At 42.1% G+C, this 27,805-nt stretch overlaps 1 protein-coding gene across 14 annotated transcripts in view; it reads right to left on the bottom strand.

Annotated features, from left to right (window-relative positions):
* Window positions 1–27,805, bottom strand: part of TBL1XR1 (TBL1X/Y related 1) — a 173,384-nt gene that overhangs the window by 52,150 nt on the left and 93,429 nt on the right. For 6 of the 14 annotated variants that reach the window (XM_065557721.1, XM_042853779.2, XM_042853773.2 and 3 more), the window contains one exon: window positions 5,909–5,976. The exons of the other annotated variants lie outside the window; for them this stretch is intronic. The gene's annotated coding sequence lies outside the window, so the exon portion shown is untranslated. The remainder of the gene's footprint in view (window positions 1–5,908; window positions 5,977–27,805) is intronic. 14 annotated transcript variants of the gene reach the window in all.

Here is a 27,805-nt window from a genome sequence, read left to right as displayed (position 1 = left end):
CAAAAGATCATTTCTACATTTAAGCTCTGCACTAATTGCCCATGCAGGGAAACCAGTAGGGTCTGAAAAAGAAGCTATTCATAACAGTGGTTTGAAAGGCATAAAGGAACCACACAAGAGGAGAAGTTGAAAACCAGTTCAATGCTTCTTCCCCCTTATTGCGCAGGACAATGTCATATGTCTGCTTTTATTCCTGAGAAATTTCTCAGTTCATCCCAACTGAAGAAAATCATTATTCAAAACCTGATGATCATTCATCAGCATGCTAAGGATAAAGTGTACCGAGATATAGGTTCAGAATCCAGAAACATTTAACATGATATATAAAACTGAAATGTATTTTTATGTGTATAAAGACATTAAGATGGTCTGTGAGCCATTTACAAAGAAAACATATTTTGAATTAAACATTTTCTCCAAGCTAAGTGTAAAATAACTAAATTACATGTTCACAGAAAAGTACTCACATTGCTAAGGTGCAATTAGAAATATTAGCACTGTTCCCCCTTTTGAAAATTTACTGTGAAGAGAAAATATTTGCAGTTCGTAAAAGCTAAACAGCAGCAGTGATGAAAATATGCTGCATCTTGTATCTGCAGGCTAGCGATTATACAGGCAGCTGCAGTGACGACTGCCCCACAAATGACCTCTTCTGTTTCTTTTGGGGGATGAGGTAATTATAGTAACTAACTCTGCTAGTTTAGTCTTAGGGCTTCTCCTTACCATACGCTGCCATTTTACAGGAGATAGCTTTTCAAATATAGCCAATGTCTACAGCAGTGTAAGGTGAACTCCCCTCAAACAATTGAATCTCAGTTTCAGAAGTGAAAACTGCAGCTCTCACATTTCTACAATTCTAAAAACATGAACACTTTTAAAAACATGGGTCAGTAAAATAATAAGTTAATGGGGGGTGGGGGTGGGAAAGCCCACTAACTTTTCGAGATTTCATTATACCCTAATAAATACTGCTCACAGCACTTAAATCATTTTTACAGATTCTCAAAACTGTATTTCTTTGATCCCAATGACTTCCCGACATCTTTACCTGCAATTAGTTTATATACTTACAATGTGAATGTCTTTCAGAATTTCCTTATAGCTGATTGATCTGGGGGCATCCAAAGCTACCAAGCACAACCCCCAGGTGGTGGATGGGGAGTGTCCACATGTGGGCAGCTCTGAATAATGAATAAGGAGCCGTGGACCTTAGGTTGTACTTAGGGCTGGTAATCTCGTAAAAACAAATGTACCACAGAAAACTTACTACCGGAGCCATATTGGTATGCAGCAGGCTTGAACACGAGATCAACTTCAATTGAAGAATATGATGGACATTGCCCAAACCCATAAGGAAATCCATGTCCTGAAAACTCCTGTTGCTCAAGGCCAGGTCAGTAATAAAAATCAGATTTTGGAATCTGAGAACAGTGTATGAAGCTATTAAAACTGCTCAAGTAATTAAAGAAATGGATAGATACCATCTTGATGTCCTTGGAATCAGCAAGGGTAGATGGGCAGGTTCATACAAACAACACTTTAGAGAAACAAATAAGACATCATCTACACCTGAACATCGGTAGTAGACATGACGCTAGCATAGCAATCCTAATGGTGAATGAAGCAGAGCAGGCACTGACTAAGTGGGAATCAGTCAATGAAAGAATTATTAGAGCTCACTTTCAGACTAGCGTCTTCAAACTAACAGTCATACAATGCTAGGGTGACCAGATGTCCCGATTTTAGGTAATAGGAGCCTATATAAGAAAAAGACCCCAAAATCGGTCTTCTATGCACCAGGGAACAAAAAGCCAGAGGAGTAACATTCTTTTTAGGATTTTTTATAGGATGTGTTAATTCAGGTCCCAAAACATGATATCCTAGTGACTATAGGCGATTTTAGCGCAAATTTTGGCAGTAACAACGATGGGTTGGATAAAGTTATGGTCAAGTGCAGCAAGGATTTGGACATGAACCAAAATGGTGTACGGTTATTAGAAATTTGCAATGTAAACAACACCGTGATAGGTAGAACAGTATTTCCTCATAATGAAATCCATAAGGTGATATGGAATTCCCCAGACGGTACTACAAAGAACCAGACAGAAAACTTATGCATTTCAGTAATGTTTTGCAGCTCATTAGCAGATGTATGTGGGTACAGGCGAACAGATGTGGGCAGTGACCACAGTCTTTTTATCACGAAGTTGAATATCAAGTTAAATAGAATGAAAAGGTTAAAAGAAGACCTCACATCAACAGTGCACCATTAAAAGACCCAAACACAAAAAGTGCTTTTCAACTTGAACTGAAGAACAGGTTCAGTGTTCTAATAGAGTTAACTGAAGAAAACTAAGACACTGATATTCTGTGGGAAAACATCAAAGACTGCTATCTAAAAAGAGCTAAGATGATTCCAACAACAATGAAATCTAAAACGGAAGAATGGATTAGCAATGCTACTTGGGCAACAGTGAAAAAGAGAAGTCTAAAGCAAAAAACTCATGCAGGCTAAGAGAATGCATGTGGTAAGAAGCATACAGAAGATCGGATAGACAGGTAAAAAGGAACACTAGAAAAGCTAAAAAGCCATATATTGATTAAAAAAACATCAAGAGCCTGAAGATGCTTGCTCAAGACATGACCTTACAACCTTGTATAAGATAACTGAACAGCTAACAGGAAACTTTAGCAGTGCTGGAGGCCCTATTAAAGATGCAAATGAAAAGACTCTTAGTATAGAAGAACACAGGAAAAAATGGGCAGAACATTTTCAGGCTGTTTTAAATAGACCAAGCCCAAGCAAACTACTAGAAATACATGATGAAGACCTACCGCTAGAGCTTGATATTGATTCAGGAGATAGAATAATGGAAAAAAGAGTTAGAAAAGCCATCAGTAAATGCAAAAATGGGAAAGCAGATAACATTACTGAATAGATACTTTAAATGAGAGATACAATAGTCCTCCAGACTTTCCTTGTGTTTTTGGGTAGAATATGTAATGAAGAAAAGAACCCAACAGAGCTGGAAGAGAGGCTTTATAATGAAATTGCCAAAGAAGGGTGATCTTACCAATTGCAATAACTGAAGGGGAATCACATTACTCTCAGTACCTGGAAAAATCATGGGCAACATCATCCTGGAAGATATCAAGAAACAACCTGATCTTCAACTTGGAAGGAACATCCAGGTTTTAGACCTTGAGATCAAGTGCAGACCATGCTGTTGTTCTCAGATGAATTATATAATTAAGTGAGGTGTGGCAAGCACCTCTTGTGATAAATTTTATAGATTTCCAGAAGGCTTTTGACAGAGTACACAGAGAGAGTCTTTAGAAAATTATAGCATTCTATGAAAAACCAGCAAAAATAATCAGAATCACCAAAGATCTATATAATGCTGAATGTGTAGTCGGAGATGGTGACAACATCAGTCAATGGTTTGAAGTGATTACTGGAGCAAGGCAAGGGTGTATTATATCCCCACTATTGTTTGCACTGGTCACTGACTGTTATGAGAAAAGTAACTGCAGAAAGCAACCAAGGAATTTTATGGACAAATGACAAAGCACAACTGAATTACCTTGTTTTTGGTGAGGACACTGTCCTCCTTATTCAACATATCACTTAATGGAAGAAAAGCTTTAGGGAGATGCAGCAAAACAAGTTGGTATGTTTATCAACAAGGGGAAGAAAAAATATATGGCAATCGGTGTTCCAAAAGTAATCCTTAGAGTGGAGGAAGAAACACTAAAATAAGTCAGTCATTTTACTTATATAGGGAGTGAGATGTGCAAGGACGGTGACACCATGCTAGATGTCAAACAACAAATATCAAAAACAGCAAACAGCTTTCATAAACTTGAAAAGATTTGGAAAAGTAGCTTGATTGGCATGGACTTAAAATATGAATTTTTAACACCAGCATCCTGTCCCCCTTTATGGAACAGTTACTGAAGTTTACAACAGAAATTGAGAAGACCAATTCATTTCAAAATAAATGCCCGCAGTAGATCTTCAGAGTCCATTCGAAAGTGCTTCTTTCAACATCAGAAATTTTAAGTAAACCAAGCCAATCTAAAACATCAAATATGGTAAGATATGACAATTTAGGATATGCTTTAAGGATGTTACTAACACAACTTCCTTAGCAAGTAATAGTATGTACACCACCTGGAAAGAGAAAAAGAGGGCGACCTAGAGAAACATTATGCAGAACAATAAAGAAAGAAGCTAAATCCATCAACATGACAGAAACCTGAACAGACCAGCACAACACCGAAATAAACAGCAGAAGCTAGCGGCGGTCCTATGCACCTGAGGGTGCAGGATGATAAAGAAAAAGAATAGCTGATTAATGTTACTTAAGCATTAATTATTCCACTTTTCTTTTACATAAGTCTGAAGGGCATGTCTTTCCACCTCCCCGAAACACAGAAATCAGAGTGCAGAAGTGTGTATTATTATCTATGCTTGTGCATCTGTGTATATATTCCATACTCTAGTAAACATAACTGCATGTTGAAAAACAGACATGCACACAAGCATGTTCAAATTTTAAAGGCATGCTTGTATGCACAATCCAGTGATAACAAGGAAAATTGCTTCCCTCTTTATTCTTACCAGCATAAATCTACAAATGGATGCCCCTTTCCTAGCTGAGGGCCTCAGCACTGCCCGGTGCCAACAAACCCTACTCCCAAACCTGAAGATCTTCCTACCTCCCCCCTCTTTTCTCTCTCTCTCTCTCTTTTTTTTAAACCACAAAGAATAGGTGATCACATTTGGAATTTTCAATGAAAGCACGGTAGTAGCCCCACTGACTTCAATTGCTCAAGTGTTTTGCTGGACTGGGGCTAAAGTAAGCAGACACTTGTGGGATCGACACTTGAAGTCAGGGAGATCCTCCTCTCTGTTCTGTTCCTCTGTACACTTGAGGTGGCTTGTTGAAACAATCAACCTCTGTCTTTGAGTGTCCTCTATAGACGTGTGATTCTTCACAATGAACGGTTACTCTAAACTGTAATGAATGGTGGGGAAAAGAAGTCTGCTACACCCACAAGACGTTTGTTAAGTTACAGCATATATTAAAAATTCCACAGATACAAGTACAGTATCAGTTACCTGCTGCTGCAAGAAGAGGCACAATTGTGCTCTCACACAGTACATGAACATTGCTGTGGGTATACAGTTGAGAAAATCTTCCCTTTTTTTAAAATGTGAGGTAATCTCATCTCTATTATGGTTCTGACCATGAAACAGACAATAGACTAAAGATAAGAGAAGCAGGTTAAAGAAAAATTCAAGAGGTCAAGAGAGACCAGAGGGGGAATTCATTTATATACATATATTTTTTTAAAAAATCAAAACAAAAACATTATTGTAGTACATTAGAATCAGGGAAAAAAGAGGACTAGTAATGGTACAATTTGTCTGAGTAAATATGACCACCGAAGTGCTTTTTTTTTTTAACCAGCCAAAGTTTTAACACTTCAAATACACATCCTTCAGCCCATGTGCAATATCTTGTGTATGAAACATTAAAAAAAAGTACAAAGTTGATCCATATTAAGATGATAATAGCTCCATACTTCAGGGAAACAATACAGCTGCTGCAAGTTGTTTTGTCAAAGGTCTATTTAATAACATTTCCATACTATGAATTGATGTGTTATATTAGAACGGCTCTCAAGGAGACGAATATGGATTTATACATTAGAACATAACAGCTCCAAAGGAACTGTTAAAAACTATCAAAATAATACATAATGTAAAAACTCAGCAGACTGCAAAAATTAATACCTAACCAATAAGGTGAATGCATATAAAGTCTGATACCAGTTTATGTCAAAATAATAGTCCACCTCTATTTAAAAAATAAATATATAAATCATTGAGTGTCCTTACCAGAACTACTCTCTGAAACCTCACAAAATTGTGATGTGGCAGCAGTGCAGCCCTTGGTATTACACCACCTGTAACACAAACCATATTATGATACTTTCTGTCAATATATATTTGAAAGAATAATGGAAATAGTATAAGAGATATTTTTCTAATCTTTTTTGCAGAATCTATTAAAGCAACATTCATAGTTTCCTAAGGGGCAAACCAAAATATCACACAAATAGCCGTATCTTAATTGCTTTAGGAGTATATGTTCATTTTTTTAAAGAAGGAAATTCCAAGTAAAGTTTCAACTCTATTCTTGCCTCCTGCTTTTATGATAAAAACAGAAGCATTCGTTTCAGATTAGAAAGTTAGAAGTGCCAAAAAATTCCATTCAGGCTGATTTCTCAGGATGACTACCTAGAATTTTACAACAATCCAACTTACTCATTACCAACATCTAAGTAATGAGACAACAACTTAGTGTGGACTACAATGGCAAAACAATTTCCAAGATGACTAAACATTATGCCAACTATGGATGTTCTCTTACGGTTTCTATTACTTTATGTTTCTGATAATTTCATCTCTTCAGCTACATCTCCAGTTTAACAATATTTTTATATAGAAATTTCCACAGGTATGGGGGTTAAAATATAAAGTGGTCAAGAAAAAAATTGGTTCCTCAGTCATAGAACTACTTATGTTGCACCATATAAATTAACATTATAGGTGTTGCAAATCATGACGATGTGTTTACTTGAACTGTACCAACATTTTTCAACCTGGCCACTTTGGAAATGGACTTTAAGTAGGGTGACCATATTTCCCTATGCTGAATACGGGACACTTGGTAAAATTACAGTAACTCCTCACTTAACGTTGTAGTTATGTTCCTGAAAAATGCGACTTTAAGCAAAACGATGTTAAGTGACTCCAATTTCCCCATAAGAATTAATGTAAATGAGGGGGTTAGGTTCTAGGGAATTTTTAAACATGTACACACACACACACACACACACACACACACACTATAAGTTTTAAACAAACAATTTAATACTGGTACACAGTGATGATGATTGTGAAGCTTGGTTGAGATGGAGGAGTCAGATGGTGGGATATTTTCCAGGGAATGTCTTGCTGCTAAATGATGAACTAGCAATTGGCTGAGCCCTCAAGGGTTAACTCTCACAGTCTACAAGGCAGCAGGAATGGAGAGAGGGGAGAGAGCATCGCAGACATAGACACACACTGTGTGTGTGTGCACGCGTGTGTGTGAGAGAGATGTGCATTTCCCCTTTAAGTACTGTACACTGCCTTGTTAATTAGATCAGCTTGCTGAGACTGCAATCCCTCTGTCCTGAGCCCTGTCGTGTGTTCCCCCTGCTCTATGAAAGATGGGATAAGCGGGATGCAGGAGCAGGGGGGAGGGGGACACCCTGACATTAGCCCCCCCCTTCCTTCCTCTGCGCCCCCCCACCCACCCCCCACAGCAAGCAGGAGTCTCGGGGAGCAGCTCCAAGGCAGAGGGCAGAAGCAGCATATGGCCGTGGGAGGAGGGACAGCTGTAATTGCTAACCTGCTGGGCAGCTGCAGCACAGGGAACTTAGGGGAGCGGGGAGCTGATGGGGGGCTGCTTAGGGTTACCATACATCCTCTTTTTCCCGGACATGTCCGGCTTTTTGGCAGTCAAACCCCAAAAAGCCGAACATGTCCGGGAAAATGGCGGCTCTGCTCCTCCCCGAATCTTCGGCTCTGTTTAAGAGCCGAGCTGCCCGAGCTCTACCGGCTTCGGGCAGCCCCATGCCTCCAGACCCTGTGCTGCTGGAGCCCGGGAGGGGAAGTGCCCGGCTGGGGGCGCAGGGTCTGGAGGCACGGGGGCTGCCCGAAGCCGGTAGCGCTCGGGCAGCTCGGCTCTTAAACAGAGCCGAAGAGTCGGGGAGGAGCAGAGCCCCGGCAGCTGGAGGCTCTGCTCCTCTTCGGCTCTGTGTAACTGACACTGTGTAAGTTACGCAGAGCCACGGCAGCTGGAGGCTCTGCTCCTCTTCGGCTCTGTTTAAGAGCCGGGCTGCCCGAGCGCTACCGGCTTCGGGCAGCCCCTGTGCCTCCGGACCCTGCACTGCCGGAGCCCGGGAGGGGAAGTGCCTGGCCGGGGGCGCAGGGTCCGGAGGCAGAGGAGCTGCCCGAAGCCCAAGCGCTACCGGCTTCACGGTTTGCTGGGCAGCCTCCAGACCCTGCGCCCCCGGCTGGGCGCTTCCCCTCCCGGGCTCCAGCTGCGCTGGGGAAGCGCCGGCTGGGGGCGCAGGGTCTGGGGGCTGCCCGGCAAACCCTGAAGCCGGTAGCACTGGGGCAGCCCTTTCCCCGTGGCTGGGAGTGGGAGGGAGGAGGGGGCGGAGTTGGGGCGGGGAAGGGGTGGAGTTGGGGCGGGGTTAGGGGTGGTGAAATGGGCGGGGCCAGGGCCCGTGGAGGGTCCTCTTTTTTTATTTATGAGATATGGTAACCCTAGGGCTGCTGGTCCACCCTGGTTCCAAGCCCCCATCAGCTAGCTGAAACAGGCTGCTCTTCCTGCAAGCAGTAGACAAAGCAGGCGGCTGCCAAACTATGTTCGAAGGGAGCATTGCACAACTTTAAGCAAGCATGTTCCCTAATTAATCAGCAACGTAACAACGTTAACCGGGCCGGGATGACTAAGTGAGGAGTTGCTGTACTTGTATTCAAGTGAGTTCAATGACAATCAATCAGAACTATGCGGTACAAACATTCAAATTATCATCAAGTTGACTGAGCCCCTGTTAAAAAGAAATACTGTGTACTGAGACTTTTTATTTACTTTCTTATCTTTAAGGCTTTAGGGTTCACATGGGGAGAGGTGACACACACACACACACACACACACACACGGGGGTGACCGACCCAACCCTCTCTGGCAGGCGTTCTCCGCCCATCATGCCTGGCTGGGCCCCTGGGATGGATCTGCCTCTCCTGGTACCTGGCACCACATCTTCCCAAGGCAACATGTTAAGGATGGAGCACGCAGGGTCACAAGGCCCCCCTCCCCAGATTTCTGCCAGGGTTCACACCAGAATGTGGTCAGCAGCAGCCTTTCCGCACTACGCAGGAGGGAAGTGATGGGAGCTGCTTCCAGCCACAGGGGAGTGTGTGGGGAGGGGGACGGGGGGGGAAAATGACCTGGCCGTGTCTTCGCAGATCTCATCTCTTCCCCCACCCTTCCCCGCTCCGCCCACCCACCCTACCCCACTCTCCCCCCGCAGCTGGAAGCAGCTTGTGCCTTCCTCCACGCACAGTATCGAAAAGCAGCTTACCCCTCCAGGCTGCTCCTAGCCACCAATATAACCAGCCACCTCCTGTCCCCCGGCTACAAAAGGGGTTAAGCCCTAAGGATGCATTGTGCACCAGGCCCAAGGAACCTGACTGCAGAGGCTTCAGCGAACTAGGCCAAAGAGGTGGCTCAGCAGGGGAGGGTGATGCAGCAGCCCCATGCTCCCTGGGGGCAGGACCCAGGGCGGGTGTGTGTGTGGGTGAACAGAGTGTTAAGCCCCTCCTTGAGGGGCTGCTGTGAAGCCTGCAGATTCGGGGCGGGAACAGGCTGGAAATCGCTTCCCTCCCCCCACTCCAGAGCTTAGCTGAGGAGTGGAGAGGCTTCCCCATGCCAGTGCTGTGCGGAGCTTTGGCACATGCAGGACTCGGATCCTCCTGGCCAGCGCCCCAGGCTTTCCCAGGGTGTCAGCCCAGCCAGAGGCAGTGAGGGAAGGAAGGAGCCTGCTTGCGAGACTGATGGTGACCTGATCACTCCGACCAGGGCCTGGTTTCCGCATAGCGCTAGATGTGGGATATGGAGGAGCAGCGGTGCTGGTGTGGGGGTGTGTGAAGGGGTAAAGCAGGGAGAGGATAGCGAGAGGGGGAGCACGTAAAGGGCCGATGGGTGGACAGCCAAAGCGAAACATAACCGGCTGCTGCCTGACACCAGCCCGCACTCACCAGCCACTGCAGCTCACAGCGCGCAGCCAGTGCCAGCCAGAAACAGGACTGGGGATGGGACCCTGCTGGTCGAGAGCTGGCACGCAGCAGGGGCTACGCTGATGGACCAGCAGGGTGAATGGCTGGCCCCACGCGTTGCAGCTTTGCCCCACCACCAGCCTTGCACGCCCACCCCCATCGTTGGCCACTGGACCTCCCCACTCACCGCTGGTGGGCGGGTAGCTGGCGAGCAGGTATCCGGCCATCAGCAGAAACCACCAGTGCTGATGGGGGCAGACAGAAAATACTAGATAATTTGCCCATTTTTTAAAAAAAGTCAGGACACCCGTGGGAGGGCTTAAATATGGGACTGTCCCTTTAAAAACGGGACGTCTGGTCACCCTAACTTTAAGGAGTTTCCATGCTTCACAAACCGAGCAAAGGTAAAGCCTGTGGATTATACAAAAGACCCTACGGAGTCCATGTGGAGGTTAGAAGCTCCACAAAAGTCCCTATAAGAATCTCTGTGTTTCAGAAAAAATGCTGTTTTCAGTGAGACTAGGATCAGATTAGTAGTAAAAGAACCATTTGTAATGGAATACACATGATAATTTTGGCCAAAGTTCAAGGCAAAACCTCAAAATGAGTGGCTGATGGGTATGAATGCTAATTATTTTCTAGAGACTGAGCTAAGCAGGACTAAAAGCCATAAAACAGAAAAAGACATCACAGATAACACAGACTTCCCAAAATTACTGCATATCCAGGGCTGAAAACACGGAAGGAAATCCACCAGAGAGCATTTAGTATTCCAAAATTTCCAATCACTCTTGCCTCTAAAATAACGCAGTTATAAAATACCTAAGTCTTATATCAGCATTTGAACCAGAATTTAATGTGCTGGTTTTGGTTCTGAATGACAAAAATGTAGCTCATTTTTAAACCGCGGTCAACAATCCATCAGACATGTTCAAATTTCCCAAGAGATCTAGCTAATACATTGTAATCCAAATCAATGACCAAATAACAGGTTGCACCAGCATGGCTCATTCCTAAACTTCATAACAGGAGATTTAAGAAGCTAACAGCTATCACTCCCCTTTTGGCATTCCTGACAGCTGAAACACTTTCTATGGATGGAATCTTTTAATCTATGGAAAGAACTAAGCGAGAGAGAGAGATGAGGCTGCATTTCATTGAGATGGCACTAGCACACATTGATGTATTTTTGTATTATCTGTATGTACTGAATTGTTTGTGTGCTCAGAGTACAAAGATATCCCTAATTTATAAATTAAATGTTAATAGATATGTAATTCGTACACCCACTTCAATTCTGACGTGATATTAGCAGCTAATATTAAATGAGACACTAGTTAGAGATTAATGCTTTATACCACTTGAAAGCTGGGTATCAAGCTTTCAGAGGCAATACAGCACTTGGGTCCGTATCATACGATCAGGCCCTCCTGAATGGATCCAAATGCAGGATCAGTACCTTGTTTTCTACCTCTAGAAGTCCAAGGCAGTGGCTTCTAAAATGATATTGGAATTGAAGTGTAAGGGAAGGACAAACAGGGAACAGCAGCAGCAATCTGAATTACATGATTTTAAGGCCAGAGAAACCAATGGCACTGTTAAAATCCAAACTATTGTGACCTATCAGGGCTTGACGAAAATGCTACTGCTGGAAAGCGGAGAATCACAGGCTAATAATGGGTAACAGTGGACTTTTAAAATGTCACTAGTCCTTCGTTCTAGCAATGCTTATCCATAGTGACTCATGACTGGAAGAAAAGGTCCTGACATCATAACCAATGTAATTTAAAATTTTCTGCTAGAGTTTAAAGAACAGGAGTACTTGTGGCACCTTAGAGACTAACAAATTTATTAGAGCATAAGCATAAATTTGTTAGTCTCTAAGGTGCCACAAGTACTCCTATTCTTTTTGCGGATACAGACTAACACGGCTGCTACTCTGAAACCTGCTAGAGTTTAATATCTGTTGTTCTGATGGCTTCCTATAAACCTTTCTGGAGATGCGAATTGTATAGCATCAGCACCTACTAGTACTGCTAAAGCGGACATCAAAAAGTTAACATTATAAACACTGTTTAAATCTCAGATATAAAATTTAGCTCCAGGCTGAATCTTAGTAAACTAAGATCATTAACGGGATAATGATCCTTTTGTCTAAGCAAACCAGGGGAAACAAGCAAACAAGAGATTGAAATGTTTATAGAAGCTATGTTAACTTCCAAATTTTTAGTTACAACTGTGAGTATTTTACTTTCACAGTAAAATTATGCTTCGTATTACCAATTCATATTGTTTGCTGTGGTTATGCCAAACAAGACAGAACAGGGAGGCCTGAAGGGAAAGCAATGCAGTGAACAGAAGCCAGTTTGAGAGGAATCCCTTTCCTCTTTACAATTCTCCATAGAGCATACACAAAAAAACTGTACAAACAGAAAACTGGAAATTCATCCATCAATTAGCCTCCATTAGTACAACAGGAAACCTGTTCACAGTCAACTGATTTGCCACAAAGAGGGGGAAACACGGACTAGGTAAAAGGCACACTGATTCAATAAGATTTTAAGAGAGTGACTAAGGAACAAAGTTGTATTTCAAATGGACCCTAAACAACTGGACACATGCTGCTGTAATTTACATTGATAGTCTAGGGTAGTATCTCAGCCAACTTCAGCGGTGTTGCTCCTGATTTACACCCGTTTAACTACTTCAAAATTTAATTCAGTAAGTTCATTTTGAGTTTTTTAAATACTTGTCTATAATCAGCAATTTTTACCTACTGCCTGACTTTTGTGTCCTTGGTAAAGGAGGAATTAAAAACAATAAACCCACCCCCTACCCTCCCCCCAAAACCATAATTTTCCAGTTTGTTCAGTTTTCAGTGCTTCTGTATTTTAGGCCTTGTCTACACTGCCAATTTACAGCGCTGCAACTGTCTTGCTCAGGGGTGTGAAAAAACACACTCCTGAGCGCTGCACGTTTCAGCGGGGTAAAGTAGCAGTGTAGACAGTGTACCAGCACTACTCCCCTCTTGGGGGTGGGTTTTTTACTGCCGCGACTACACAGCCATGTTAAAGCGCTGCTGTGGCTTTAACGTTACTAGTGAAGATGAACCCTTAGATTGTAAATTCTTTGGGGTAGTGGCAGTAGTGTGGACAGGTGTCCGATTTTCGACCAGAAGGTCCTGTTGAAAAGGGGACCTGATGGTGTCTGGTCAGATCTAGTGGCTGGTTACAGATCTGCTTCCTGAGGGTGGGGGAGGCATGGAGGTGCTGAGTCATCACCCATGCCAGCACTTACTCAGCCAGGGCCACCTCCTACTTGTATCGGGCGGCTGCAGCTCCCAACCCCAACTCCGCAGGCAAGTCTCTCCCGACCAATGCATGGACAGGGTGGGAGCAGAAAAGCAGTGGTTTTGGGTCACCAATATGGCCACAGGGGGGAGAGTTGTGGACACTAACTCAGGGTCTTGAGGACAGGGTAGGAACTCAGTCTACTCACAATCTCCTTTTAGATAAAAGCTGGGTTGTGATTTTTTTTTGGTATACTGTACCTCTACTTTTATTACAATAAACTGAAATTAAAGTCAAGATTCTCAAAACAGGTGAAACACACACACCTGCAAGAATGTGCACATCACCCTTGCACAACCAACAGTTGTACATGTGAACAGAGTTGCAGAATATGCAAATGTATACTTGCAAGGTGGGGGCTGGAAGTCCAGGGGGGACTGCACAGGTTTTGCCATTGAACCCATTAAGTATAGCTTTGAAATGCTGGTCCTAACTTTTTGCAGTTTTGAGAACGGGACAAGGATGGCAGGTTTTTATTACTACCAACCATCCATAGCTTAATATTTTGTAACTGAATAATAAAATTAAATGGGAAAACACCAATCCCCAAACTAATTTTAATGCTACAGGGTAGGGCTACAAGATTAAATCCTCAAAAGTAACTGAAATCCCTAAAATTGTATTTACCCTGCCTTGTTGCAAATCCCATCTATTTTATAGTAGTCAGTAACAACAAAGATCTTCATCCAGCAAAGACTTACGCACTTTAACTTTTCATACAGTGAGTGGTTCCATTGACTCTAAGAATGAAATTAAGCATGTGCAGAAGTCTTTGCAAGATCAAGGCCAAAGATTTTATATTTAAATAGAAGTTATTACTTCATTCAATGTGACAGAATATTAGAATTTTAGAATTTCATAAAGAATATTTGATCCTCAAACTTTTACACTGCCATAATGCTAGAAAGCTATTTTTTAGTTTTTGCATTTAACTTCCCAAAATTCTTTTTTAAAAGGAAAACCTCAAGAGGCAGCTGGCTTGCACAGCTCTTGCAGTGAAACCAAGTCTCTTGCTCTGCAAAAGGGCAGCCTTGTTAAAACAAAACAAAAAAAGAAGGGGAGGAGAGAGGGGGAAGGGGAGTTTATGAAATGAAGGGAAAAAAAGTCACGCTTACTGAACTCAAACATTCTGAAAAATAATTCAACATCAGGCAGAAGCAAGGCAAAAAATATTAAGGGCAAAACATGTTCATGTTTCTGACAATTATGAGCACCGTTGTTGCTTAGCCATTCTTTTAAATTTTATGAACACAAACTTGTTTGTAACCTAACTATAGTAGGAGCTACTAAATGCCTGCTATAAAAGAGTTTGGGAACCATGCAGTATTGAACATTTTCTCTCTAGTGCTTAATGTGTCCATACATTAAAAAACATCAACTAAGAGGGAAATACAGATTACTTATATGCTTCAAATTAATTATGAAGCTGCTTTGTTATTACAGGACTCTAAAAGCAGGTGGTTTTGACAGCCACAGAAAAGCAGAGGTACTGCATTTGATTTGGCTAAGCATTGCATTGTATGATTTTCAGTAGCTTTCACTTTTCTTTTCCTTTTAAACAGTTAATGGACATGTATGGCAGGATTCCACACCCACCCATACTATGCATGACGAAACTGTCAGTAGGACATGCTGCTGGATCAGCATGGAATTTTACACCCTTATTAGAGAAGCAGCACCTCACTGAGGCTAGGTCTACACTACCCACCTGAATCAGCGGGTAGAAATCGACCTCTCGGGGATCGATTTATCGCGTCTCGTCGGGACATGACAATCGATCCCCGAATCGACGCTCTTACTCCACCAGCGGAGGTGGGAGTAAGCGCCGTCGACGGGAAGCCGCAGAGGTCGGTTTTGCCGCCGTCCCTACAGCGGGGTAAGTCGGCTGCGATACGTCGAATTCAGCTACGCTATTCGCGTAGCTGAATTTGCGTATCTTAAATCGACACCCCCCTGTAGTGAAGACCTGCCCTGAGATGATAAACTGGCATAGACTCAGCCATCCTGTGTAAACTCGATTCCTCTCGGTTAGCAGAAGTAACCTTTGGTTAAAGAGAAAAATGTTTGTTGACGGAACATTATTATAAATATTGTTAAAATCCAAGATTGTCTTTTTCTGAGTTATAGTATTGTTTGCAATGCTATAAAGATGTGTCAGCAATTTCCTTTACAAACTCCTCTTTTCAGCTGACCAGTACTCAAATATTGCTTCTAGTGGAATCAGGCCTATACATTTTTTAGCTTAAAACCACTTTTTAATTTTTTTATTTGGTTTTGTGATGAAGGGAACATATAATTTTTTATGTACGCTTTTTTAAAATTTAATTATAAACAAAGTGAGACCCAATAGTATGAAAATCTCTGCTTACAAAAAATGTGAGTTCTGTTCTCACAAAAATTACTGATGTCTAATTAAATAATTACTGTCTGTATAAAATGCAGTATTTAATTTTATTTTTAAGAAGAAAGAATGGCTCTTCAGCATTAGAATAAATATTAGTAATATCTGACAAAAAAATTCTCTGTACCGTGAACATGTCAAAGAATGCCCCCAAACCAGATTGATGCAGAAACAGAAATAGAGGAGAAAAGGTACTCAAAATAAAAATGGAAAAATAAATAAAAATAATGTAAGGCACCATCCTGCACTGAGATCCATATGAGCACTGTGGTTTACCTACACTGAAGTCAGTGCAGCAGAGGGGCTTTGTTTTTAGACTATTGTGCATGTGTAACCCACACACCTTCTGGGTGTGGTGTTCTGTCCCATCTAGTGGCACCAAGACCACTTAGACATGCACAGATTCCGAGGCCAGAAGGGACCATTATAATCATCTAATCTGACTTCCTGTATACACAGGCCATAGAATTTACAGAAAATAATTCCTAGAGCAGATCTTTTATAAGAACATCCAATCTTGATTTTAAAATTGTCGTCGTAATTTCTGGTCCACCTCTCCCTCTCCCACTTGCATGAAAATAAGAACTTTGTCACTGAAAAGTTTGATTTACTTCCTGCTTCTTATTCCCTACACAATGCTCTAATCCAGAGGTTCTCAAACGGTAGGTCGGGACCGCAAAGTGGTTCATGACCCTGTTTTAATGGGGTTGCTACGGCTGGCTTAGACTTGCTGGGTTCTGGATTCAAAGCCTGAGCCCCACCTCCTAGGGCTAAAGCTGAAGCCAGAGGACTTCAGCCCTGAGCTGCGGGGCTCAGGTTACAGGCCCCCTGCCTGGGTCTGTAGCCCTTGGTCTTTGGTCCCCCCCACCTGGGGTGGTGGGTCTCAGGCTTTGGTCCCCCCACCTGGGGTGGGCTTGGTCTTCGGTCCCCACTCCTGGGGTCGTGTAGTAATTTTTGTCGTCAGAAGGGGGTCGCGGTGCAATGAAGTTTGAGAACCCCTGCTCTAATCCTCTGTTTCTGAGAGCAGCCAACCATTAAGCTGAGAATCAGAAAGTCAAATAAGGCATTACCAACAGGGGCTGGTTAATATATAAAAACCAAAAAAGATCCACTTTTCAATTCCATCCTAGAAGGAATGAACCCCTCCTCCCCAAAAAATAAAACAGGGAAAGTGGGTTAGAGAATGCCAAACACGTAAATAGAATGATCTCTAATTAGCATCTCAAAATTGTCCCATGAGACACCAGTGGGCCTTTTAAAAATGCATTTTCAGTTAGCAAATATATTACTGACGGCAAACATGGATTTTAATTTTATAATATAATTCAGAGATAAAGATAGTACAAACACTCACACCATCAGATGCATGTTAACTGAACAGGCTGTAATATGGTACAAAGTCGGTACAGTGCTTTGAACATATAAAATGCTATGTAAATATTATTGACTGACAATATAAATGTTATAAGTGGTATTTCCTTGGTAATGGAACAAATAATATTTCTAATTTTCTTCTATAAAGAAAATGTCAAACATTTCTAATCACAATAAGGTGGGCCCAGAAACCACTTACAGCCCCGAACCGGCAAAGACTTATGTATGTGCTTAACTTTAACCATGTGACTAGTCCCACTGATGCCAGTGAGACTACTTGCTTACAGTTAAGCACACTGCATAAATGTTGACAGGATCATGGTCCAAGATATCTAGAATAATGGTCACTTCTAATGCCTGAATGTGTGTGGTTCCATTTTCATGCATTTGTAAAATACTTCAGCCAAATTCTAGCACATCAGTTTTTAGCAGAAGTGAATTATACCCCTTCTGCTAGATAAAAATGATACAAGGATCAGAATGCTACAGACAAAAAAACATGTTAAGGATGGCTTCTGAAATATTACATTTTTAAATAAAATGAGATCACTGAATATTATGTTAGCAAAAACTCTTCTCCCAATATTTGAAAATCAAACTCTATTTAATGTGAAATCTCTCTGTAAAACATTAGTTTTCACACCAAGGTCATGTTCCAAGTTAATTCTGCTCTCCTCCTAATCCCTGTCACTTCCATAATAAATTTTTAGAAGATTTACTTTACTGAAAGTTGTACTGAAAAAGAATAGGATAGTATCCCTTTAAATAGAGAATCTTCTGGTGGTGCTCACCACGTCCTATGTTGGAGAAGTTCACAGAACCCAACCAGAACAGCAATATGTATATGCATATGCCTTAAATGTTATATATTCAGTAAACAGGATTTGAACCACATTGTGCTGTGCGATTCGTTTGTTTTGTTAAGAACAATAAAAACCAAAAGTCTTCCAAGCACTATCAAAATGTCTGCATTACTTACAGTCCAATCTTCCCTGCCCACACAGATGAGGATTTGTGTTGTGACTCCATAAAGTTTCATTAAAATTAAAATTCTGACTCCCATCTCCAAGCCCTCAACTTAATACTTTTCTTCTTATAGGGCATTTCTCTTTTCTGCATAAAATTTCCCATGGTTATTCTCCAATCAGGGCCCAATTTTGTGCGTGAAAAGTCAGGCTGCTTTGGAGACAAGATACTGAAAAAGTGTCGTTTTCTTCATTTTTGAAAATTGTTTCAACTCTTTTTGCCTAATCATAACTCAAATGACTTGAGCGAACGCCATTAGCGTTTATATACATAGCCTCATTATTTACAGGATTCTTTTTTACCAAACTGGAGTATTAAAGTGTTTCATTTTTAAAGGTTGTCTCTACATGTACTATAACTTTTCTGACTAGTCTTGCAAATACTACAAGCACGGCTTCATTTACCTGTTTAAAAAAGATCTCTGAAGTCTGCATCCACATCCACATCCGCCATACAATTATATCCGGCCCGCGAAATCGTTTTATATATCTGTTTTTAATGGCCCTGTGATATGACGCCCCAATAACACACACTACAAATCCCATGATGCAGTGCAATTGCCGCCAACGGCAAGCCGCGGTTCAAGTTCGCGGTCTGTTGATGTATACAACGCTAATCTCAAATCAAAGCTAGACCCCAACAATGGCCAAGAGAAAAATTGATTCTGAAAACCGAGGCTTTCAAAGCCGGTGGGAGAATGAGTATATGTTTACTGAAATTGCAGGTAAACCAGTGTGTCTCCTTTGCGGGAGTAATATCGCTGTAATGAAGGAGTATAACCTAAGACGGCACTACGAGACGAAACATGAGAACAAATTCAAAAACCTGAGCGCAGGACAGAAGCTACAAAAGGTAGAGGAGTTGAAGAAGAATTTGACATCCCAGCAGACGTTTTTCACCAAAGCAAAATCACAAAGTGAAGCTGCTGTGAAAGCAAGTTTCATTGTGGCCGAAGAGATCGCCAAATCAGGACGGCTGTTTACCGAGGGGGAATTCGTAAAGAATTGTATGATGAAAGTGTGCGACGTCCTTTGTCCAGATAAAACGCGAGCGTTTGCAAATGTAAGCCTCAGCAGAAACACTGTTGCTAATCGGGTTTGTGAGATGGCGACTGATTTGAAAACACAGTTGATTGAAAGAGCAAAAGATTTTGTTGCATACTCCCTTGCCGTGGATGAAACTACTGACGCGACTGACACTGCACAGCTGGCGATATTTATCCGTGGTGTGGATTCCAATTTGTGCGTAACAGAGGAAATACTGGACATTAAATCGATGCACGGGACAACGAAAGGAGAAGACATCTTTGGAAATGTATTTCAAAGTGTAACCGACATGAAACTGCCGTGGGAAAAACTCGTTGGACTTACAACAGATGGCGCACCTGCTATGTGTGGTGAAAAAAATGGACTGGTGGGAAGGATGCGCTCAAAGATGCGGGAGGAGAACTGTGCCGGTGAGTTGACAGTGTATCACTGCATCATACACCAGGAATCGCTGAGTGCTAAAGTCCTAAAAATGGATCATGTGATGAACACTGTAACACAAACCGTCAACTTTATCAGAGCCCACGGTTTAAATCACCGCCAATTCCAGTCTTTTCTGCGGGAAATAGATAGCGAATTTGGCGATATGCCATATCATACGGAGGTCCGGTGGCTAAGTCGGGGAAAAGTTCTCAAAAGACACTTTGAGCTGCGAGAGGAAATCTGCCAGTTCATGGACAGTAAGGGGAAAGACTGCACAGTTCTGCGGGATGAAAAGTGGAAATGTGAGTTGGCGTTCCTGGCTGACATAACGTCGCATCTTAGCGCTTTAAACCTTCAACTCCAGGGACGGGAGCACATAATAACCGATATGCATGATGCAGTGAAGGCATTTCAAGTGAAGCTGCGCTTATGGGAGACACAAATGCACCAATGCAACTTGTCTCACTTTCCCTGTTGCCAAGTAATACGGAACCAAGAAAGTGCCACAGTTTTCCCAAATGCCACCTTTGCTGAAAAACTCAGCGCGCTGCGCACTGAGTTCGCACGGCGCTTCAGTGACTTTGAGGCACAGAAAAGTAACTTCGAGCTGCTTCGCAACCCATTTGCAGTCGATGTGGAAACCGCACCTGTAGAAATGCAGATGGAGCTGATAGAACTGCAATGTAACGGGACACTGAAGGCAAAGTACGACACTGCGGGGCCAGCACAGTTCACTCGCTTCATTCCTGAAGCGATGCCGCAGCTCCGCCAACATGCGGCTCGAATCCTGTCCATGTTTGGCAGCACATATCTGTGCGAGCAGCTGTTCTCTGTGATGAAAATTAACAAAACGTCACACAGGAGTCGCCTCACTGATGAACACCTGCAATCGATCCTGAGAATCTTCACAACACAGAACCTAACCCCAAACATAAACGAACTTGTTGCAAAGAAAAGACTCCAAGTATCAGGCTCTGACTAAATAGGACAAGAAAATGGAATGTTATGATTTGTTATGATTATACTTTTGCTTTAAATTCAATTTTTTATTTATATTTTCAGATTTTTTAATATTCCAGCATGTACAGATTTTGAATGTATTGTATTGACAGGATATTTTTTTATGAAGAGCAAAATATTTTAAGTTGAAATGTATTTATTTTGGAATGATATCCTGTATTTTGGTTCATATTAATGGTTAAAAAACATAAATATTTAGTCTGTTAAATAAATGGTTATACTGTTCGGCCCGCGAGTTTTGAGTTTTGGCCCCCTGTGCAATTGAGTTTGACACCCCTGCCATAGAGAAAGGCCACTTCATTCCCTGTGAACGCCCCTTGGATACATGCCACAGGTTCAGCAACTGCTTCAGCGGGATCACAAGGAGCAGAAAATGGCAATGTCCCCCTTCCAACCACCTCCATTGTACCTAACTACCACCACTTCCTTCACTTCTCTCTAGGGAGATGGAGTCAACACAATGTGAGTGAGGGTTTGAGAGATAATAGCCGCTGTAGGTTTTCCGGGCACTGAAGAGGTGGAAGCTGCAGGGAGAAATATTCCCTTTCCCCATCCCACACCCCACAAGTTTGAAACCACTCTCCCCATATGTATATCTGTGGGAGTGGGGCACCAAAGCTATCCATTATCTCCTCCCAGCAGCAGCTTCGTCTCCCCTCAGAGGCAGCTGAGAATAGATACCCCCAGCACTGGGATCTTTACTCCCTCTGCAGGGAAACATGTGGCAGCAGAACATGCAGATTCTATACAAGAGTGGGAGGAAGAGGCAGAATCTTCAGACACAAACACACCCCAAGAGGCAAGGAAGTAGAGTGTAGTTAGGCCCTGGCATGGTGGCCTATTTATACCTCAGCAGCGTGAGGCTGTCCAATTCTGCCTGCTACTGCTTCCCCTCAACTTTTGCTCAGGCCGGTCAGGTAGGTCACAGAATATAACTCAAGGGGGTTCAGGTTCACCAATTTCTCTATTCTCTCTCTCTTCTATACTCAGTCTTGGTCCATGTTGCACTGGCAGCCCATCAGCTGAGCAATGACTGTTGTCAGAGTTGAGCTGAGACTCCCCTTCCAGCATGGGGCACTGATTCCAAGAATGAACTTTAAATTGCCCTGCCACTCCTAAATAAGTAGTGGAAGCTGAACCCAAGTTAGGCAGGAAGCAAGTTATATCATTGTACAACTGAAACCATATCACTGGAATTCAGATAGCTGTCAGGACAGACTTAAGTTTCATTTGGCATCCAGTGAGGGTTTGCAACCCATAAGTGGAAGGTGGCTGAGAATAGGGGGTCACAGTTTAAGGCTGCTGCTCCAGCACTGCATTTTCTAGAATTTATAGACTGATCTCGTTTCTTTTAATATAGCATTCTACTAACATTGTGTCAGAGGGAAATATACGTTAGTTTTAACTCTGAAGGATGGAGGGCCAAGGATAGCTTTCAATTGCCTTAATGAGTTGTGACAAATAAGATTAATGCACTACTTATTTATCTCTGGAGTCCCTAGTTAAATTCCTGGTTCAGGTTTCAGTGAATATCAGTTAGGTAGCTTTAACCTAGTCTCCCCCACCCCCACCCCCACCCCCCCGCATTTGTTCATAAATCACATCACAGCAGCAGCACATAGTTTGCTATATTGGCACTCTGGCTCAAGAGATTCCTATAACAGCAATGGAGTTTCAAGTTAGAACAAAGGTGACCTGACAACGTTGAAAGAAGATACTGTAACCAGTCAGTTGCTTATCCATTAAACCTGAATCAAGCCAGTGTTTCAAGCCCTTGCTTTGAAGAGCAGCATGATTCATTCACAAATTTAACAAAAACAATAAAAATGCGTTTGCAAAGACTCAGCACTTTACCTCCTCATTACAAAAACACTTTTGACAAGGCTTATTTTTCTCCATTTTTAACTGAGCAAAAACATTACATATTTGTGTATTAATAACCACTCATCTTATTAAATGGAACAAGTAGTTAAAACCCACGCAAAGAAATTTCACGCAACTTTTTTATACCATTGGAATCTTGTTATAATCTGATTACATATGCTGCCACTTTCAAACCAAGCCTACCACTGGTTCCTCAATAAAACCAATGTGAGTTAGGGAAAAACATTTATCCCCATTTTACAGATGGAGAACAGAGGCATAGAGAGGTTTAGTGAATTCTTTGAGGTTACTGAAGAAGCCTGTGGCAGAGCCAACAATGGAACCCAGCGCAGCGCCTTAAATGTAAGCCCATGCTCCTCACCACAGCCACTCCAGTTGTACTTGGTTCTCTCAGAGGAGAACGTGTACATGTACGTGAGAGAGAGAGAGAGAGAGATTGTGTGTGTGAGTGATGCATGCAAAGTGAGGGAGTGAGCACAAGAGAATGCACAGAGTTAAAAAAAAGCATGGTAAAATCTTTACATTTATAAGACTTAGATAACTGCAAGAAAATGGAAATAAAGGGTTTCTCTTTCATATGTACATATTAGAGGCTTTTCCCTTAATTGTACTCTTCACAGCCATGAAATTCTATGAACAAAATTCAAATAATATTCCTTTGGGTGGTTGGCAATGGAGGAGAAATTCAAAGGTCATCTTCAAACAACTATGACTGTTGCCAGGAGAGCAGTGTGAACTGCAAGTTCTTCATTGAGCCTTATACTATCTTTCATAACAACTTCTCCTGTCAACTGAATTGTCTTATACTAACCACAAAAGTACAGTAGAAATATCTAAAGGCAAAAATGTAACTAAGTTAATTATTAAACCTTTGGCACTAATAGTAGGTTTTTCTCATGCTTGTAGCAAGCACTGGGAAACCCTGAATGCAGAGGATTAAGATTTCTGTCAGAAGTACCTTTGATGATACAATTGCATCAGCCTGTAAATTTCACAGGTACCAGCTAGTATATTATCTTGCGACACTTCTGGGGACAGGGTTAAATTTGTTATTACAGTGTTTGTTATGATAAATAATTAGCAGAAACTAAACAGACAATGGGGGGGAAGCCCTTTTTCCTCCATAAGTGAACATTTGTTTTCCAGTGCTCATTAAGTAAAGTTAGACAGAAAGAGAGAGTGAACACGTGTGTATAATGAGATATAAAAACAAATACACACACAGACATTTACTATACGAGAGAAGTCGTGAGCCAAAATTTTGATGCACTGTTGTGTAAACTTTGGTGACATGCATTTAAAACTATTTTAAATACAACAAAATAGATCCAAAGCTTTTTAAAATGTTGCTTGACCCCACCTTGTGTTTTTGGCTAGTTCGTATAAAAGGTACTACATGCTCTCCGTTGAAGTAACTTCCCAAAAACAAGAAGTGAGGTTTTTACTCACGAAAGCTTATGCCCAAATAAATCTGTTAGTCTTTAAGGTGCCACCAGACTCCTTGTTCCCAAAAATAAATACCATATGCACTCAAACTGTAAGACAGTTCACATATAAACATCTCCCATCCCTATTCGGATTTAAGAATTCATTAAAAGGCCAGAAACTGTACAGATGCCCTATTAATTTATGGATGAGTATCCATGGGAGGGAGAGGAGACAGGAGGAAGTGGACAAGGTAGGAGAAGATACACATCCCACATGGGGTGCCCCATCTAGCAGACAACACCAAGAGATACTCCCAGTTGAATCCAGCTGGCCCCACAGACATGGAGCTTACAACATGCATGTGATTTATAAATTTAAGTGTGCACATGTGCAGCTCTACTCTTGAAGAATCAGATGCTCCCCGAGAGCCTCCCTCTTCTACCTACTCCTCTTCACTTGTCTGATTTCTGTACAAGCTGATCATGTAAGGGGGGGCCTCAAATTCCATAATATACATACTAGTAGTGCAGTATGATTCTGTTGTCACAAACTAGGGTGATAGGTAGCCAAAACATTGTTTTGCTTCCCCTTGAGCCTCTGTTCAACACAGGTGCTTTTTAAAAATTTATTTTGCTTGATTGCCATTGTTAGCTATTGAAATTGTCATCTGAAAGTGATGTTAAGGGATACTCCACCCTTGCCTTTGACATTCTGACTTCTGTAAAAATTTAAACGCCTTTTTAAATGTGAATATAAGTGATACACACTTTGGGTTTACTTTCCAAACCAAACTTGTATGCAAAGAAGGATACATACTGTACATAAATTAAAAGTTCCTTTAAATGAGCAGAAAACTAAATTTAAAACGTATACTTAAATATTGATTTGTTGAAAGTACATGATCTACAGTTTATTTCCTTTCAGATTACTAATTAGTCACCCTACTGACAAAATGTTAATTGCGTGCACGCACACACAAAAAAACCACTTGTCCAGCCTACTTCAGATAGATACCTTAGCCATTGCTAAAATAATCTTATTGCATTTTTTTCCAAATTAAATTCTTACATGTAACCTTAATTATATGTAGCTGTAGCTGGGAAAATCATATTAAATTATAAGAGGCTGCTATTATGTAACACAACCTGAAATAGACACACTTTCCTGTAAAAATCTATACATAGAGTAAAATCTAAGTTAGTTTCCTAAGGACCATCTGATTTGTATGAATTCATGCTCCTTTATCCTCATACATAAAGATGAGACTCTCTCTAAAGGCACTCATATGCCAGCTAGGCCAGGGGGTTATGAGTCTCCCTTCCAGGAGATGGGAATAGGAAAATTGTGGAGCTTTTAGGACATCACTTCCTGTCTAGCTCTGGATTGCACAATCTACCAATAAGGCTTTAACAACACTAACAGCATCTCACTATTTGGCATAGGAGGGATGTCTGCACTGGCAAAGGATGGTGCCAAAATGTCAGATGAAAGGAAGTGCTCTCCACCACTCCCCAGCTGTTTCAAACCATGCCCACTGCTGAGCATGCATATTGAAATGTGTCCCTTGAAGGGTATTCTGAACAGTGCTACCAGGAGCAGGGAGGGATCGCTCTCCGTATGGCCATCAGTCACATGGTGCTCTAAATGGAGAGCTCTCCACATATGGCCTCTCCACATACACTCTCTCCTGTCAGTGGCCAACAGGCAGAGGGAAGGAGGAGACAATCCATAAGAGAACAATGCCCCCCTGCACCTGTTGCATTACTGGTGCAGCATGATGCATTCTGGGGTGTCTTTAACAAGCCAAGTGGCGCTGAGGAATTTCAGGGCAGGGATGCAGTCAGGGGAAGAATAGAATTTCTAAAGGCTGTGGAACATGCCGGGGGACATTCCTTCTAGTTTTCATTTTTGCAAAACATTCCTCTGCCCGCCCCCACAAATATAACTGACTCGGTCTACGGTGATCTCATCACTGTGTCTAGGGTCAGCCTGAGCATTCTGGGGAAGGCCAACAAGAGGATTCTGTTTAATACATTCCAAACTGACTAAGCCTCCTGTGGCAGAAGTGGAGCCCATCTGCTTCTCCAGGGGCCATTATCCAGCTGCCAACTTGAAAAGAGAAAAAAAGTTTTGCAAGAAACAACTGTCCAAATAAACTACAGTGGATGGAACACTAGGCTGCCGTGGCCACTGGAGAGAATTCTGCTGAATGTTAGTACTTTTACAGAAAAAAAATAATTTTATTAATAGCCAGGAAACCTCTCTACGGTAGCATGCAAATTAGAGTGCCTGTGACCCTTGCTTTTAATCTTTTTGTGCACAAGAGCATGTGGCTGCACTTCAGAGCAGTCAGCTCAGCTGCAAGCAAGCAGCTGGGAGGGACGTCAAGGTGGCCCTCGTGGCAGCCTGTGCAGTACTTGTTCCCACAGCCACATGGCCTCAGGCCCTCCCCAAATCAGAGGGACCTGTGACCACAGTTTCATTTCTCAGAATTGGTTTCCATTACAAAGAAAATAGCTAAACTTTATCTTCTCCTTCCCTTGTTGTTGGTTCAATGAAAGGTGAGATTCAGTCCTGACATTTCTAATTTCCCCCCACAAATTCATGGAAAGGGATAAAAGCTGGGGTGCAGTCACTGGGCTTTCAGGGTCTCCTATTTGCCAGCTCTGGTTAGTGGGCTCATCCAGCCTAACTCATTTTCTTTCTCACATTGAAGTTCACCTTTAAGGTTACAACTGTTACAGAATTGCACAATCTACCAATAAGGCTTTAACAACTTCCACTAACAGCATCTCACTAATTGGCATAGGAGGAATGGGGGGGGGGGAAGCAGTAAGGGGAAACTAAGATACGAGGCCAGCTGGGAACCCAATAACACATTCATCACATCACACGTTTTTACATCTATTGTATATTTAATCGTTTATTTTTACTACTAACTGTCATATGCAAGCAGCAGAGGAGCCATACAGTTCCTTAAAAGGAGATAAGAAAGGAAAGGTGAAAAAGGCCTTCAAGGATTATATGGATGCTTCTTCCATACCTTCCATCCTCTGTGCCGGGGGCTTCCTTTTGGAATGTCTAGAAATGATTTTGAATAAATCATTTCAAAAGCATTCTGGATTAATGCACTGATCATCTAAAAGGAAACTTCTCAGTGTCAGTAGATGTTATTCAAACAATGTCTTAAAGGGTGGGTCAGAATCAGAGCTTAACAGGGAGGAGTATAAGGGCCGGAAGTATTGATAACTCACATTGCATTTGCAGCCATAAGAATACAGTCAGAGAGATTACAAAGAAAGCCGCAGTTAGTTTTTTGTTTTATTTACTCACATTCAGAATCATTTACAGTATTGATCCATTTAAAAATACATATATACTGTCTTATGATCATTTTTATATATATCCTATCCCTGTTGATTGTGACAGATATGTGGCATAAAAGATCAGTACATTTCAATAATCCCATTTAGTGCTAGGGCTAGAATCCACAGTCCTCTAGGTGCTGAGGAGCTGCATGGAGGTGGAATTCTCTCTGGGAGGCCATGGCACATCTTGGCAGCAACTCCAGAGAAACCTCGTCATTGGCTGAAATAGCCTACCTGGGGCATTGACAGCACCCGACTCACATGCAGCAGCCAGAATGAACCTGTGTGTACTCACCCCCTAATCACTGGTGGACAGGCATCCACTACCACCATCACCACCACCACATGCAAACAGTAGAACTACAATAGCTCTATTTCAATGGCAGAAGGAATGGAAGGAATGATTTGCCCTCCCATCCCTTTTGCTGAACTCCAAACCTGGCTCTCCTTACAACTTGTGACCCGTGTGGTACTGTGTAAAAAACACACATGGCTATTTACCTACGCAATCTCCTAGTGATGAAATATGGGGTGAAAATGTCATTCAGACATTCACAAAGGAGACTGAGGCAAGACAT

This window comes from Chrysemys picta, chromosome 9 (assembly GCF_011386835.1).
Source record: "Chrysemys picta bellii isolate R12L10 chromosome 9, ASM1138683v2, whole genome shotgun sequence".
Taxonomy (NCBI): domain Eukaryota; kingdom Metazoa; phylum Chordata; order Testudines; family Emydidae; genus Chrysemys; species Chrysemys picta.
This window is presented reverse-complemented; position numbering and strand designations above follow the sequence as displayed.